Consider the following 12,171-nt stretch of genomic DNA (forward strand, 5'->3'; position numbering starts at 1 on the left):
AAAATGTACCTCGAGTTTTAATAACATTTTCAAAATCGCCGTTTCTCGGCCAGAGAAAAGCATTTTGAGAATTTTTTCACTGTTTTAAAATATAACCATTGAAACCATTATTTTTGTACTTTTTGCTTTAATTCAAGCAAATATAACGAAATTCATCCAAAAAACTGTTAAAATTCAATTTCCAATAAGAAATCGTTGTCACGGATTTTGTATCTTGAAGAAAAAAAACATGCGATTTTTTCGGTACACTTTTGAATGCATTTTTTTCTGGACAAATTTTTGACCGAATTCAGCTTATTTACCTATAAAATACTCATTAAAAGTGATTTCATATCGATTGATCAATAAATAAAAATGTACCTCGAGTTTTAATAACATTTTCAAAATCGACGTTTCTCGGCCAGAGAAGCACATTTTGAGAATTTTTTCACTGTTTTAAAATATAACCACTGAAACCATTATTTTTGTACTTTTTGCTTTAATTCGAGCAAATATAACGATATTCATCCAAAAAACTGTTAAAATTCAATTTCCAATAAGAAATCGTTGTCACGGATTTTGTATCTTGAAGAAAAAAAACATGCGATTTTATCGGTACACTTTTTAATGAATTTTTTTCTGGGCAAATTTTTGACCGAATTCAGCTTATTTACCTATAAAATACTCATTAAACGTGATTTCATATCGATTGATCAATAAATTAAAATGTACCTCGAGTTTTAATACCATTTTCAAAATCGACGTTTCTCGGCCAGAGAAGCACATTTTGAGAATTTTTTCAATATTTTCAAATATAACCACTGAAACCATTATTTTTGTACTTTTTGCTTTAATTCAAGCAAATATAACGAAATTCATCCAAAAAACTGTTAAAATTCAATTTCCAATAAGAAATCGTTGTCACGGATTTTGTATCTTGAAGAAAAAAAACATGCGATTTTTTCGGTACACTTTTGAATGCATTTTTTTCTGGACAAATTTTTGACCGAATTCAGCTTATTTACCTATAAAATACTCATTAAAAGTGATTTCATATCGATTGATCAATAAATAAAAATGTACCTTTATTTTTAATAACATTTTCAAAATCGACGTTTCTCGGCCAGAGAAGCACATTTTGAGAATTTTTTCACTATTTTAAAATATAACCACTGAAACCATTTTTTTTTGTACTTTTTGCTTTAATTCAAGCAAATATAACGAAATTCATCCAAAAAACTGTTAAAATTCAATTTCCAATAAGAAATCGTTGTCACGGATTTTGTATCTTGAAGAAAAAAAACATGCGATTTTTTCGGTACACTTTTGAATGCATTTTTTTCTGGACAAATGTTTGACCGAATTCAGCTTATTTACCTATAAAATACTCATTAAAAGTGATTTCATATCGATTGATCAATAAATAAAAATGTACCTCGAGTTTTAATAACATTTTCAAAATCGACGTTTCTCGGCCAGAGAAGCACATTTTGAGAATTTTTTCACTGTTTTAAAATATAACCACTGAAACCATTATTTTTGTACTTTTTGCTTTAATTCAAGCAAATATAACGATATTCATCCAAAAAACTGTTAAAATTCAATTTCCAATAAGAAATCGTTGTCACGGATTTTGTATCTTGAAGAAAAAAAACATGCGATTTTATCGGTACACTTTTTAATGAATTTTTTTCTGGACAAATTTTTGACCGAATTCAGCTTATTTACCTATAAAATACTCATTAAAAGTAATTTCATATCGATTGATCAATAAATAAAAATGTACCTCGAGTTTTAATAACATTTTCAAAATCGACGTTTCTCGGCCAGAGAAGCACATTTTGAGAATTTTTTCACTGTTTTAAAATATAACCACTGAAACCATTATTTTTGTACTTTTTGCTTTAATTCAAGCAAATATAACGATATTCATCCAAAAAACTGTTAAAATTCAATTTCCAATAAGAAATCGTTGTCATGGATTTTGTATCTTGAAGAAAAAAACATGCGATTTTTTCGGTACACTTTTTAATGAATTTTTTTCTGGGCAAATTTTTGACCGAATTCAGCTTATTTACCTATAAAATACTCATTAAAAGTGATTTCATATCGATTGATCAATAAATTAAAATGTACCTTTATTTTTAATAACATTTTCAAAATCGACGTTTCTCGGCCAGAGAAGCACATTTTGAGAATTTTTTCACTATTTTAAAATATAACCACTGAAACCATTATTTTTGTACTTTTTGCTTTAATTCAAGCAAATATAACGATATTCATCCAAAAAACTGTTAAAATTCAATTTCCAATAAGAAATCGTTGTCACGGATTTTGTATCTTGAAGAAAAAAACATGCGATTTTTTCGGTACACTTTTTAATGAATTTTTTTCTGGACAAATTTTTGACCGAATTCAGCTTATTTACCTATAAAATACTCATTAAAAGTGATTTCATATCGATTGATCAATAAATTAAAATGTACCTCGAGTTTTAATACCATTTTCAAAATCGACGTTTCTCGGCCAGAGAAGCACATTTTGAGAATTTTTTCAATATTTTCAAATATAACCACTGAAACCATTATTTTTGTACTTTTTGCTTTAATTCAAGCAAATATAACGATATTCATCCAAAAAACTGTTAAAATTCAATTTCCAATAAGAAATCGTTGTCACGGATTTTGTATCTTGAAGAAAAAAAACATGCGATTTTATCGGTACACTTTTTAATGAATTTTTTTCTGGACAAATTTTTGACCGAATTCAGCTTATTTACCTATAAAATACTCATTAAAAGTAATTTCATATCGATTGATCAATAAATAAAAATGTACCTCGAGTTTTAATAACATTTTCAAAATCGACGTTTCTCGGCCAGAGAAGCATATTTTGAGAATTTTTTCACTGTTTTAAAATATAACCACTGAAACCATTATTTTTGTACTTTTTGCTTTAATTCAAGCAAATATAACGATATTCATCCAAAAAACTGTTAAAATTCAATTTCCAATAAGAAATCGTTGTCATGGATTTTGTATCTTGAAGAAAAAAACATGCGATTTTTTCGGTACACTTTTTAATGAATTTTTTTCTGGGCAAATTTTTGACCGAATTCAGCTTATTTACCTATAAAATACTCATTAAACGTGATTTCATATCGATTGATCAATAAATTAAAATGTACCTCGAGTTTTAATACCATTTTCAAAATCGACGTTTCTCGGCCAGAGAAGCACATTTTGAGAATTTTTTCAATATTTTCAAATATAACCACTGAAACCATTATTTTTGTACTTTTTGCTTTAATTCAAGCAAATATAACGAAATTCATCCAAAAAACTGTTAAAATTCAATTTCCAATAAGAAATCGTTGTCACGGATTTTGTATCTTGAAGAAAAAAAACATGCGATTTTTTCGGTACACTTTTGAATGCATTTTTTTCTGGACAAATTTTTGACCGAATTCAGCTTATTTACCTATAAAATACTCATTAAAAGTGATTTCATATCGATTGATCAATAAATAAAAATGTACCTTTATTTTTAATAACATTTTCAAAATCGACGTTTCTCGGCCAGAGAAGAGAAGCACATTTTGAGAATTTTTTCACTATTTTAAAATATAACCACTGAAACCATTTTTTTTTGTACTTTTTGCTTTAATTCAAGCAAATATAACGAAATTCATCCAAAAAACTGTTAAAATTCAATTTCCAATAAGAAATCGTTGTCACGGATTTTGTACCTTGAAGAAAAAAAACATGCGATTTTTTCGGTACACTTTTGAATGCATTTTTTTCTGGACAAATGTTTGACCGAATTCAGCTTATTTACCTATAAAATACTCATTAAAAGTGATTTCATATCGATTGATCAATAAATAAAAATGTACCTCGAGTTTTAATAACATTTTCAAAATCGACGTTTCTCGGCCAGAGAAGCACATTTTGAGAATTTTTTCACTGTTTTAAAATATAACCACTGAAACCATTATTTTTGTACTTTTTGCTTTAATTCAAGCAAATATAACGATATTCATCCAAAAAACTGTTAAAATTCAATTTCCAATAAGAAATCGTTGTCACGGATTTTGTATCTTGAAGAAAAAAAACATGCGATTTTATCGGTACACTTTTTAATGAATTTTTTTCTGGACAAATTTTTGACCGAATTCAGCTTATTTACCTATAAAATACTCATTAAAAGTAATTTCATATCGATTGATCAATAAATAAAAATGTACCTCGAGTTTTAATAACATTTTCAAAATCGACGTTTCTCGGCCAGAGAAGCACATTTTGAGAATTTTTTCACTGTTTTAAAATATAACCACTGAAACCATTATTTTTGTACTTTTTGCTTTAATTCAAGCAAATATAACGATATTCATCCAAAAAACTGTTAAAATTCAATTTCCAATAAGAAATCGTTGTCACGGATTTTGTATCTTGAAGAAAAAAACATGCGATTTTTTCGGTACACTTTTTAATGAATTTTTTTCTGGGCAAATTTTTGACCGAATTCAGCTTATTTACCTATAAAATACTCATTAAAAGTGATTTCATATCGATTGATCAATAAATTAAAATGTACCTTTATTTTTAATAACATTTTCAAAATCGACGTTTCTCGGCCAGAGAAGCACATTTTGAGAATTTTTTCACTATTTTAAAATATAACCACTGAAACCATTATTTTTGTACTTTTTGCTTTAATTCAAGCAAATATAACGATATTCATCCAAAAAACTGTTAAAATTCAATTTCCAATAAGAAATCGTTGTCACGGATTTTGTATCTTGAAGAAAAAAACATGCGATTTTTTCGGTACACTTTTTAATGAATTTTTTTCTGGACAAATTTTTGACCGAATTCAGCTTATTTACCTATAAAATACTCATTAAAAGTGATTTCATATCGATTGATCAATAAATTAAAATGTACCTCGAGTTTTAATACCATTTTCAAAATCGACGTTTCTCGGCCAGAGAAGCACATTTTGAGAATTTTTTCAATATTTTCAAATATAACCACTGAAACCATTATTTTTGTACTTTTTGCTTTAATTCAAGCAAATATAACGATATTCATTCAAAAAACTGTTCAAATTCAATTTTCAATAAGAAATCGTTGTCACGGATTTTGTATCTTGAAGAATAAAAACATGCGATTTTTTCGGTACATTTTTAATGCATTTTTTCTGGACAAATGTTTGACCGAATTCAAATAAATTACCTATAAAATACTCATTAAAAGTGATTTCATTTCGATTGATCAATAAATAAAAATGAACCTCGATTTTAAATAACATTTTCAAAATCGACGTTTCTCGGCCAGAGAAAAACATTTTGAGAATTTTTTCACTATTTTCAAATATAACCATTGAAACCATTATTTTTGTACTTTTTGCTTTAATTCAAGCAAATATAACGATATTCATCCAAAAAACTGTTAAAATTCAATTTCCAATAAGAAATCGTTGTCATGGATTTTGTATCTTGAAGAAAAAAACATGCGATTTTTTCGGTACACTTTTTAATGAATTTTTTTCTGGGCAAATTTTTGACCGAATTCAGCTTATTTACCTATAAAATACTCATTAAAAGTGATTTCATATCGATTGATCAATAAATAAAAATGTACCTTTATTTTTAAAAACATTTTCAAAATCGACGTTTCTCGGCCAGAGAAGCACATTTTGAGAATTTTTTCACTATTTTAAAATATAACCACTGAAACCATTTTTTTTTGTACTTTTTGCTTTAATTCAAGCAAATATAACGATATTCATCCAAAAAACTTTTAAAATTCAATTTCCAATAAGAAATCGTTGTCACGGATTTTGTTTCTTGAAGAAAAAAACATGCGATTTTTTCGGTACACCTTTTAATGAATTTTTTTCTGGACCAATTTTTGACCAAATTCAGCTTATTTACCTATAAAATACTCATTAAAAGTGATTTCATATCGATTGATCAATAAATTAAAATGTACCTCGAGTTTTAATAATATTTTCAAAATCGACGTTTCTCGGCTAGAGAAGCACATTTTGAGAATTTTTTCACTATTTTAAAATATAACCACTGAACCCACTATTTTTGTACTTTTTGCTTTAATTCAAGCAAATATAACGATATTCATCCAAAAAACTGTTAAAATTCAATTTCCAATAAGAAATCGTTGTCACGGATTTTGTATCTTGAAGGAAAAAAACATGCGATTTTATCGGTACACTTTTTAATAAATTTTTTTCTGGACAAATTTTGGACCGAATTCAGCTTATTTACCTATAAAATACTCATTAAAAGTGATTTCATATCGATTGATCAATAAACAAAAATGTACCTCGAGTTTTAATAACATTTTCAAAATCGACGTTTCTCGGCCAGAGAAGCACATTTTGAGAATTTTTTCACTGTTTTAAAATATAACCATTGAAACCATTATTTTTGTACTTTTTGCTTTAATTCAAGCAAATATAACGATGTTCATCCAAAAAACTGTTAAAATTCAATTTCCAATAAGAAATCGTTGTCATGGATTTTGTATCTTGAAGAAAAAAACATGCGATTTTTTCGGTACACTTTTTAATGAATTTTTTTCTGGGCAAATTTTTGACCGAATTCAGCTTATTTACCTACAAAATACTCATTAAAAGTGATTTCATATCGATTGATCAATAAATAAAAATGTACCTTTATTTTTAATAACATTTTCAAAATCGACGTTTCTCGGCCAGAGAAGCACATTTTGAGAATTTTTTCACTATTTTAAAATATAACCACTGAAACCATTATTTTTGTACTTTTTGCTTTAATTCAAGCAAATATAACGATATTCATCCAAAAAACTGTTAAAATTCAATTTCCAATAAGAAATCGTTGTCACGGATTTTGTATCTTGAAGAAAAAAACATGCGATTTTTTCGGTACACTTTTTAATGAATTTTTTTCTGGACAAATTTTTGACCGAATTCAGCTTATTTACCTATAAAATACTAATTAAAAGTGATTTCATATCGATTGATCAATAAATTAAAATGTACCTCGAGTTTTAATAATATTTTCAAAATCGACGTTTCTCGGCCAGAGAAGCACATTTTGAGAATTTTTTCACTATTTTAAAATATAACCACTGAACCCACTATTTTTGTACCTTTTGCTTTAATTCAAGCAAATATAACGATATTCATTCAAAAAACTGTTCAAATTCAATTTCCAATAAGAAATCGTTGTCACGGATTTTGTATCTTGAAGAAAAAAAAACATGCGATTTTTTCGGTACACCTTTCAATGAATTTTTTTCTGGACAAATTTTTGACCGAATTCAGCTTATTTACCTATAAAATACTCATTAAAAGTGATTTCATATCGATTGATCAATAAATTAAAATGTACCTCGAGTTTTAATAATATTTTCAAAATCGACGTTTCTCGGCCCGAGAAGCACATTTTGAGAATTTTTTCACAATTTTAAAATATAACCACTGAACCCACTATTTTTGTACTTTTTGCTTTAATTCAAGCAAATATAACGATATTCATTCAAAAAACTGTTCAAATTCAATTTCCAATAAGAAATCGTTGTCACGGATTTTGTATCTTGAAGGAAAAAAACATTCGATTTTATCGGTACACTTTTTAATGAATTTTTTTCTGGACAAATGTTTGACCGAATTCAGCTTATTTACCTATAAAATACTCATTAAAAGTGATTTCATATCGATTGATCAATAAATAAAAATGTACCTCGAGTTTTAATAACATTTTCAAAATCGACGTTTCTCGGCCAGAGAAGCACATTTTGAGAATTTTTTCACTATTTTAAAGTATAACCACTGAAACCATTTTTTTTGTACTTTTTGCTTTAATTCAAGCAAATATAACGATATTCATCCAAAAAACTGTTCAAATTCAATTTTCAATAAGAAATCGTTGTCACGGATTTTGTATCTTGAAGAAAAAAAACATGCGATTTTTTGGGTACATTTTTAATGCATTTCTTTCTGGACAAATGTTTGACCGAATTCAAATAAATTACCTATAAAATACTCAATGAAAGTGATTTCATTTCGATTGATCAATAAATAAAAATGAACCTCGATTTTAAATAACATTTTCAAAATCGACGTTTCGCGGCCAGAGAAAAACATTTTGAGAATTTTTTCACTATTTTAAAATATAACTATTGAAACCATTATTTTTGTACTTTTTGCTTTAATTCAAGCAAATATAACGAAATTCATCCAAAAAACTGTTAAAATTCAATTTCCAATAACAAATCGTTGTCACGGATTTTGTATCTTGAAGAAAAAAAACATGCGATTTTTTCGGTACACTTTTGAATGCATTTTTTTCTGGACAAATTTTTGACCGAATTCAGCTTATTTACCTATAAAATACTCATTAAAAGTGATTTCATATCGATTGATCAATAAATAAATATGTACCTCGAGTTTTAATAACATTTTCAAAATCGACGTTTCTCGGCCAGAGAAGCACATTTTGAGAATTTTTTCACTGTTTTAAAATATAACCACTGAAACCATTATTTTCGTACTTTTTGCTTTAATTCAAGCAAATATAACGATATTCATCCAAAAACTGTTAAAATTCAATTTCCAATAAGAAATCGTTGTCATGGATTTTGTATCTTGAAGAAAAAAACATGCGATTTTTTCGGTACACTTTTTAATGAATTTTTTTCTGGGCAAATTTTTGACCGAATTCAGCTTATTCACCTATAAAATACTCATTAAATGTGATTTCATATCGATTGATCAATAAATAAAAATGTACCTCGAGTTTTAATAATATTTTCAAAATCGACGATTCTCGGCCAGAGAAGCACATTTTGAGAATTTTTTCACTATTTTAAAATATAACCACTGAACCCACTATTTTTGTACTTTTTGCTTTAATTCAAGCAAATATAACGATATTCATTCAAAAAACTGTTCAAATTCAATTTTCAATAAGAAATCGTTGTCACGGATTTTGTATCTTGAAGAAAAAAAACATGCGATTTTTTCGGTACACTTTTTAATGAATTTTTTTCTGGGCAAATTTTTGACCGAATTCAGCTTATTTACCTATAAAATACTCATTAAAAGTGATTTCATATCGATTGATCAATAAATAAAAATGTACCTTTATTTTTAAAAACATTTTCAAAATCGACGTTTCTCGGCCAGAGAAGCACATTTTGAGAATTTTTTCACTATTTTAAAATATAACCACTGAAACCATTTTTTTTGTACTTTTTGCTTTAATTCAAGCAAATATAACGATATTCATCCAAAAAACTTTTAAAATTCAATTTCCAATAAGAAATCGTTGTCACGGATTTTGTTTTTTTGAAGAAAAAAACATGCGATTTTTTCGGTACACCTTTTAATGAATTTTTTTCTGGACCAATTTTTGACCAAATTCAGCTTATTTACCTATAAAATACTCATTAAAAGTGATTTCATATCGATTGATCAATAAATTAAAATGTACCTCGAGTTTTAATAATATTTTCAAAATCGACGTTTCTCGGCTAGAGAAGCACATTTTGAGAATTTTTTCACTATTTTAAAATATAACCACTGAACCCACTATTTTTGTACTTTTTGCTTTAATTCAAGCAAATATAACGATATTCATCCAAAAAACTGTTAAAATTCAATTTCCAATAAGAAATCGTTGTCACGGATTTTGTATCTTGAAGGAAAAAAACATGCGATTTTATCGGTACACTTTTTAATAAATTTTTTTCTGGACAAATTTTGGACCGAATTCAGCTTATTTACCTATAAAATACTCATTAAAAGTGATTTCATATCGATTGATCAATAAACAAAAATGTACCTCGAGTTTTAATAACATTTTCAAAATCGACGTTTCTCGGCCAGAGAAGCACATTTTGAGAATTTTTTCACTGTTTTAAAATATAACCATTGAAACCATTATTTTTGTACTTTTTGCTTTAATTCAAGCAAATATAACGATGTTCATCCAAAAAACTGTTAAAATTCAATTTCCAATAAGAAATCGTTGTCATGGATTTTGTATCTTGAAGAAAAAAACATGCGATTTTTTCGGTACACTTTTTAATGAATTTTTTTCTGGGCAAATTTTTGACCGAATTCAGCTTATTTACCTACAAAATACTCATTAAAAGTGATTTCATATCGATTGATCAATAAATAAAAATGTACCTTTATTTTTAATAACATTTTCAAAATCGACGTTTCTCGGCCAGAGAAGCACATTTTGAGAATTTTTTCACTATTTTAAAATATAACCACTGAAACCATTATTTTTGTACTTTTTGCTTTAATTCAAGCAAATATAACGATATTCATCCAAAAAACTGTTAAAATTCAATTTCCAATAAGAAATCGTTGTCACGGATTTTGTATCTTGAAGAAAAAAACATGCGATTTTTTCGGTACACTTTTTAATGAATTTTTTTCTGGACAAATTTTTGACCGAATTCAGCTTATTTACCTATAAAATACTAATTAAAAGTGATTTCATATCGATTGATCAATAAATTAAAATGTACCTCGAGTTTTAATAATATTTTCAAAATCGACGTTTCTCGGCCAGAGAAGCACATTTTGAGAATTTTTTCACTATTTTAAAATATAACCACTGAACCCACTATTTTTGTACCTTTTGCTTTAATTCAAGCAAATATAACGATATTCATTCAAAAAACTGTTCAAATTCAATTTCCAATAAGAAATCGTTGTCACGGATTTTGTATCTTGAAGAAAAAAAAACATGCGATTTTTTCGGTACACCTTTCAATGAATTTTTTTCTGGACAAATTTTTGACCGAATTCAGCTTATTTACCTATAAAATACTCATTAAAAGTGATTTCATATCGATTGATCAATAAATTAAAATGTACCTCGAGTTTTAATAATATTTTCAAAATCGACGTTTCTCGGCCCGAGAAGCACATTTTGAGAATTTTTTCACAATTTTAAAATATAACCACTGAACCCACTATTTTTGTACTTTTTGCTTTAATTCAAGCAAATATAACGATATTCATTCAAAAAACTGTTCAAATTCAATTTCCAATAAGAAATCGTTGTCACGGATTTTGTATCTTGAAGGAAAAAAACATTCGATTTTATCGGTACACTTTTTAATGAATTTTTTTCTGGACAAATGTTTGACCGAATTCAGCTTATTTACCTATAAAATACTCATTAAAAGTGATTTCATATCGATTGATCAATAAATAAAAATGTACCTCGAGTTTTAATAACATTTTCAAAATCGACGTTTCTCGGCCAGAGAAGCACATTTTGAGAATTTTTTCACTATTTTAAAGTATAACCACTGAAACCATTTTTTTTGTACTTTTTGCTTTAATTCAAGCAAATATAACGATATTCATCCAAAAAACTGTTCAAATTCAATTTTCAATAAGAAATCGTTGTCACGGATTTTGTATCTTGAAGAAAAAAAACATGCGATTTTTTGGGTACATTTTTAATGCATTTCTTTCTGGACAAATGTTTGACCGAATTCAAATAAATTACCTATAAAATACTCAATGAAAGTGATTTCATTTCGATTGATCAATAAATAAAAATGAACCTCGATTTTAAATAACATTTTCAAAATCGACGTTTCGCGGCCAGAGAAAAACATTTTGAGAATTTTTTCACTATTTTAAAATATAACCATTGAAACCATTATTTTTGTACTTTTTGCTTTAATTCAAGCAAATATAACGAAATTCATCCAAAAAACTGTTAAAATTCAATTTCCAATAACAAATCGTTGTCACGGATTTTGTATCTTGAAGAAAAAAAACATGCGATTTTTTCGGTACACTTTTGAATGCATTTTTTTCTGGACAAATTTTTGACCGAATTCAGCTTATTTACCTATAAAATACTCATTAAAAGTGATTTCATATCGATTGATCAATAAATAAATATGTACCTCGAGTTTTAATAACATTTTCAAAATCGACGTTTCTCGGCCAGAGAAGCACATTTTGAGAATTTTTTCACTGTTTTAAAATATAACCACTGAAACCATTATTTTCGTACTTTTTGCTTTAATTCAAGCAAATATAACGATATTCATCCAAAAACTGTTAAAATTCAATTTCCAATAAGAAATCGTTGTCATGGATTTTGTATCTTGAAGAAAAAAACATGCGATTTTTTCGGTA

Source organism: Phalangium opilio, unplaced genomic scaffold (assembly GCF_054372755.1).
Source record: "Phalangium opilio isolate 3A_F unplaced genomic scaffold, DU_Popi_V2 ptg000021l_1, whole genome shotgun sequence".
NCBI lineage: Eukaryota > Metazoa > Arthropoda > Arachnida > Opiliones > Phalangiidae > Phalangium > Phalangium opilio.